Below are 6,270 nucleotides of genomic sequence, written 5' to 3' on the forward strand. Positions count from 1 at the left end.
GTACCCTGTCTGACACACAGACTCCCATACCAGCTTCTTCTTCCCAGCTGCTGCTTCTTCACATCCCAGCGTCTCCTGAACTTCACCACACAGGCATCACATATATATACAGTACAGCCCCTCCTCCTGATGTCCCGCCTTCCACTCCCCATAGGATGGAACTTTCCCTCCAAACCCATGACAGACAGGTAACATCAGTGCTGTATGTAACACCTCCCCTCTTTATAAGTTGTTTTGTAGGGGGAAAGCTAAGGTGCTTTTTCCCAAAAAACAACCTGGATAAAACACACAACAACAGTTATACATACCATATCATACTTACTTATACTTACATTCTAAGTTAACCATAGCAATTAGGCATTTAAACATTTACCATATACATTACATCAATTTACCTTTATTCATACAAACCAAGTTCAAAAAAACAGGTACATTTAACCTTTGTCATCAATATATATACATAGTCCATGTTCTTTCGCCGTCTTCAATCTTCAGGTCTTCTTGACAAGGCGTCAGCAACACAGTTCACTGACCCTCTGACCACCTTCACTTCAAAGTCATAGTCTTGCAGATTTAAAGCCCACCTCATAAGTTTGCTATTGTGGGTTTTCATTGTCTTTAACCATTGCAGTGGTGAATGGTCAGTGCACAGAACAAAATGTCTTCCCCAGATGTAAGGCTTGGCCTTCTGGATCGCGTAGACTATGGCCAAACACTCCTTCTCCACGGTTGCCAAATGTCTCTCACCTTTTTGAAGTTTCCTACTCAGGTAGGACACTGGATGCTGGTCACCATTCTCATCCTCCTGGCACAGAACTGCTCCTACCCCGCTGTTAGACGCATCGGTGTAGATGATGAACTCCCGGTCGAAGTCTGGAGCACGCAGCACTGGATAGTTGATTAGCGCCTGCTTCAACCTCTGGAACGCCTCCTCACAGTCGCTGGTCCACGGGATGCGGTCATCAGTCTTCTTCCTCGTCAGATCGGTCAGCGGAGCCGCAATCTCGCTAAACCTCGGGATGAACTTTCTGTAGTAGCCCACCAACCCAAGAAATGATTTGACTTTTTTCTTGGTGTTGGGTCTGGGCCAATCACGAACAGCTTCTATTTTGGCCTCCAGGGGTTTTATCACTCCTCCCCCTACCATGTGACCCAAGTATTTTATTTCTGGGCTACCCAGCTGACACTTGCTGGCCTTTACTGTTAGCCCTGCTGCCCTTAACCTCTGCAGCACTAATTCCAGGTGTATCAGGTGATCTTCCCAGGTATTACTGAAGATCCCTATGTCGTCAATGTAGGCCACTGTAAAGTCACTGAGCCCTGCCAAGGTCTGGTCCATCAGCCTTTGGAATGTGGCTGGTGCATTTCTGAGACCAAAGCTCAGGACTCGAAACTCATAGAGACCAAAAGGGCTGCAAAAGGCAGTCTTTTCTTGATCCCTGGGATCAATTCTTAATTGCCAATATCCCTTTACCAGGTCCAATGATGAGATGAACTGACAACCCCCTATGGTTTCAATCAGGTTGTCTAGCCTGGGCATTGGGTAGGCATCAGGAGTGGTTACGCGGTTTAATTTCCTGTAATCAACACAAAACCTAATGCTCCCATCAGGCTTGTCCACAAGGACTATCGGAGAGGACCAAGGACTAGAAGAGGGGACGATTATGTTCTCTCTAAGCATCTCGTCCAGCTCCTTCCGCACCTTGTCCCTATAGGGTCCCGTTACTCGGTATGGGGATACTGCCTGCGGGGGTGCATCCCCTGTGTGGATCCGATGCATCACTCCCTTCACTATCCCCGGCTTGTTGGAAAACACCTGTTGATATTTACTAAGCAGCATTTTTAGTTCTTGCTGCTGGTCTTGGGTGAGTGCAGGACTGATCTTTACCTCCTCTGGGTTGTATTTTACTTCCCCTCTACCCTCCCAGAAAGGTAGTTCAGCTTCCTCACTCTCAGCTGCTTTTATCGCAAATAAAACCCTCTGTTCCCCTCTGTAGTAGGGTTTTAGGGCATTCACATGAACCACCCTCCTTGCTTGGTTCTCCTCCTGCTCTATAAGGTAGTTCAGGTCTGACATCTTGGAAATGACCCTATATGGTCCTGCCCATTTGAGCTGCAGTTTGTTCTCTCTGCAGGGCCTAAGCCAAAGCACTTCCTCCCCTGGGTCAAAGTGCCTCTCTCTAGCTTTGTGGTCATACCATGTTTTCTGTCTGACCTTCTGAGCTTGCAGGTTTTCTGCTGCCAGCTCTAGATTTCTCTTTAGGTCATTCATCAAGGTGTCTATGTATGTCACAACGTCTTGTGGGTCATCCTGGATGATCTGCTCCCAATTTTGTTTGATCAAATCAAGGGGCCCTTTCACCCTTCTCCCAAATAAAAGTTCAAATGGACTGAACCCGGTACTGGCTTGTGGCACTGATCGATAAGCAAACAAAAGGGATTGCAGCTTCTGGTCCCAATTGTTTGGATTCTCTGCCAAGTAAGCCCTAATCATGCGCATTAGAGTCCCATTGAACTTCTCAGTTAACCCATTACTTTCAGGATGATAGGCAGTAGTTTCCTTGTGCTTAATTCCACAGATTTGCCATAAGCGTTTCATGAGCTTTGATGTGAACGATGCTCCCAAATCTGTGATTATTTCTGAGGCAAATCCCATCCTGGACATATACCCCACCAAGGCATCTGCCACTGTGTTAGTTTCAATGTTAGTCAAGGGTATGGCTTCAGGGTACCTCATGGCATGGTCCACGATGGTGAGAATGAACCTGTTCCCCCTCTTTGTGGCCTTGAGCAAAGGTCCCACAATATCCACCCCTATGCATTTGAACGGAGTGTCAATCACAGGCAAAGGGCACAACTTTGCTTTGGTCCTGTCGCGGTTATTCCCCTGCCTTTGACACACATCACATTGTTTACAGAACTCCCTGATCTGCTTCCCTATGTCAGGCCAGTAAAAATTCTGTGTGATTCTCTGCTGTGTTTTGTTCACCCCTAAGTGTGCAGCAAACATGTCAGAGTGCCCCCTTTGTAAGATCATGGGGCGATACTTTTCAGGTACCACCAGCTGACTTCTGATCCCATCTCCCCCTTTTGAGATATTCCTCAGGGTCTCTCTATACAAAATCCCCTTTTTCTCTAGAAATCTCACTGGGGTTTCAGGTGTTAGCTGGGCGTCAGTCACCTGTTCAAAACACTTTTGGAGAGTGGCGTCTGCCTTTTGCTCTTGTCCAAATCTGCTGTCTGTGGTTAAGGTTTCCACCACAGCTTCTGAACTCCCCTCTGCTTCCGTCTCTGGCTCATCATTACCCCCTTGAACTGTCCCCGTGGTGGCTTGTGAACGTGTAATCACTAGCACCCGTTTCACATGTTCAGCCAGGTCATTTCCCACGAGCACGGCTGCTGGCAGAGTCGATGAAATTGCTAGCCGCCAAACTCCCCTCCAGCCTTGAAAGTTCACAGGTACCTCCGCTACTGGCAGTGAGATTATCTGCCCCTCAATCCCTGCCACCTTCATGCTCTCATTTGGGATTACATATTCCCTAGGAATAATATCTGGATGGCACAGGGTCACCTGGGAACAAGTGTCCCGCAGCCCCCGATACTGACGGTCAAGTATTCCTACGTCCACCCCTGCTGTCTCAAACAACTGAGAATCTGTTCTCACCAACAGGCAGCGCCTGACCTCTACAAGAGGACCATTTTCCTCAGCCTGATCAGCAGAGGTAGCTGTTCCAGATTGAGTAGCCATGGCAACAGGCTCCCTCAGTGACAATGAGCCTTGCTCTTTCTGGACACAGAACACAGCTTTTGGCTTGGTTCCACTCAAATCCTGAGGCACAATTCCTTTTAGCTGCTTTAATTTCTCACACTCTGAGATTAGATGGCCCTTTCCCTGACAGAAATAACATTTTCTGGTGTATTTTGAATCTCTCTCATCTTGTTTTGGTTTTCCCTCCAAAATCTGAGGTCTTGGTTTCATGTCTGAGGGCTTCCCTTCACCATGGGCCCCTCCCCCTTGCTGGCTTTTCCCTGGTCCCTGAGAGTACTTGCTGTAGGTTTCTTTAGGTTTTCCCATCGCTTTCCCCTCACCCAAGGGCTTTCTTATTTGGGAAATAAAATCTGCGATCTCGGCTGCTTCTGCCACAGATTTTGGTTTCCTTTCCCTCACCTGGAATTTCAGTTCCCCATGCAGGACTGAATAGAACTGTTCCAGCGCTATCAAGTCTTTGAGCTGCTGAAAGGTCTCTGTCCCCTCCTGAGATAGCCATTTCTCTAGCAGCCTCACCAATTGGGCCCCCACTTGGGTAAAAGTCTGCTCTGGTTTCTTTGTGAGGGACCTGAATCTTTGCCTCAGCTGTTCCGCATTTATCCCATGTCTTGCAAACACCAGTTTTTTAAACTCTGCAAAATCTCTCATCAGTTCCTGTGGCATCTCTGAATAAACCTCAGCCAGGCTACCACTGATTAAAGATCGCATGATGGTCATCTTCTCAGTTTCCCTCACTGAGAAGTCCACAAACGCTCTTTCCACTAAGGAAAAGAACACCTCAGGACAATCTCCCTTGTGGTACACAGGGAATTTCTTCAGGTCAGCTTTAGACAGTTGGCCTCCCTCAGAATCCCTATTGTTATTATTGTTCTGGTTCATCAGTTCCAATTTTTTTAATTCAAACGCCATTCTTTCTTTTTCCAGAGCAATTTTCTCTCTCTCCCTCTCCATTTCCATTCTCTGTCTCTCTAATCTTTCTTCTTTTTCCATTCTCTCTCTCTCTACTTCAAATTGCCGTTGTTTCTCTCTTTCCCTTTCCTCCATTTCCCTCACCCTCAGTTCATGCTGTTGGGCTAGGAGTATTTTTCTGAGTTCTGGGTTTTGTTCTCCCGTGCTGTCACCCTGCACTGAGCCAAATTCATCCTCAGAACCTTGGTCTATCTGGGGGTCTTTCACTTCACCCATTTCTGCCATTTGGCTTCGAGTCAAGGGCATAATCCCCCCTCAGAACAGGCTGCTTTAAAAAGTCAAGCCTCAAAATAAAGCGACCACTTTTTTTTTCTTCTCTTTTGCCTCAGAACCAGCTTTCCCTATAGATTGCTGCTGTCCTTCAGCACTACTTGCAACTGTAGCGAGTTAGAGTCTACCCCCCTCTGCTGGGCCTCTCAGCAGACAAGCTAGCTCACTGCTGTTTCACAGTTTTGCCTCAGCTTTTTTCCCGCCAAAACAGGCTGCCTCAGAGCACTCTAATCTAGTCCCCAATCTGAGGTTACACGTTCTTCTACTAGTGCACCCCCCCGTGAGGTACACCTAGAAGATTACCTACGTGCTCTCAGATTGTCCCTGACTAGACCCCCCTTGCTCTGGGCACACTTGCCAAGGCTTTGCTGGACCGCTGGACAACTGGACCAGTCGTATCCCACCGCTGCCACCAATCAATGTGACAAACCCAGACCTACTGGGATCTGCCACACATTAACTGAGCTGCCACCAACCATTCCCTGTAAGAAGTCACACAGACCAGGGATGGATTTTTAAACAAATAAAGAACAAGGTTTATTTAAATCACACACAGGGAAAAATAAAAGGATTATGTGAATAAGATATAGTAACGTGGCTTAGTTTCACTCATACATACACACAGGTTGGTTCACACAGAACCCTTAACTTGAAGCACAGACCCTGAACCTATCAGTTCTGGCTAACCAACAGACACCTGAACCTATCAGGTTGGTACTCTGACACACAGTAGTACCCTGTCTGACACACAGACTCCCACACCAGCTTCTTCTTCCCAGCTGCTGCTTCTTCACATCCCAGCGTCTCCTGAACTTCACCACACAGGCATCACATATATATACAGTACAGCCCCTCCTCCTGATGTCCCGCCTTCCACTCCCCATAGGATGGAACTTTCCCTCCAAACCCATGACAGACAGGTAACATCAGTGCTGTATGTAACAGGTGCTACTCACTGAATGAATTACTTTCGTCTTGGGAGGCATCACTGTATATTGATGTTATTGTGCAGCAGAGGAAACCAACATTTTACAAGGCAATTATAAAAATGGGGGCAGCCCAAACAAAAAGTTACAACTTTGAAACTAGACTTCAGAGACCCACCAAATGCGGCACAGATATAGCAGACAGTCTGCTCTTCCTTGGTGCCAAATTTTGGGACATTTGGGCAAAGGGATTGATGGGTTGATTTGGTTCTATACTGCCCATCTGGTTATCAGGCAACTCTGGGTGGTTTACATATTAAACATACACAGTTCAAA

The sequence above is a fragment of the Pogona vitticeps genome, chromosome 1, assembly GCF_051106095.1.
Source record: "Pogona vitticeps strain Pit_001003342236 chromosome 1, PviZW2.1, whole genome shotgun sequence".
Taxonomy (NCBI): Eukaryota; Metazoa; Chordata; class Lepidosauria; order Squamata; family Agamidae; genus Pogona; species Pogona vitticeps.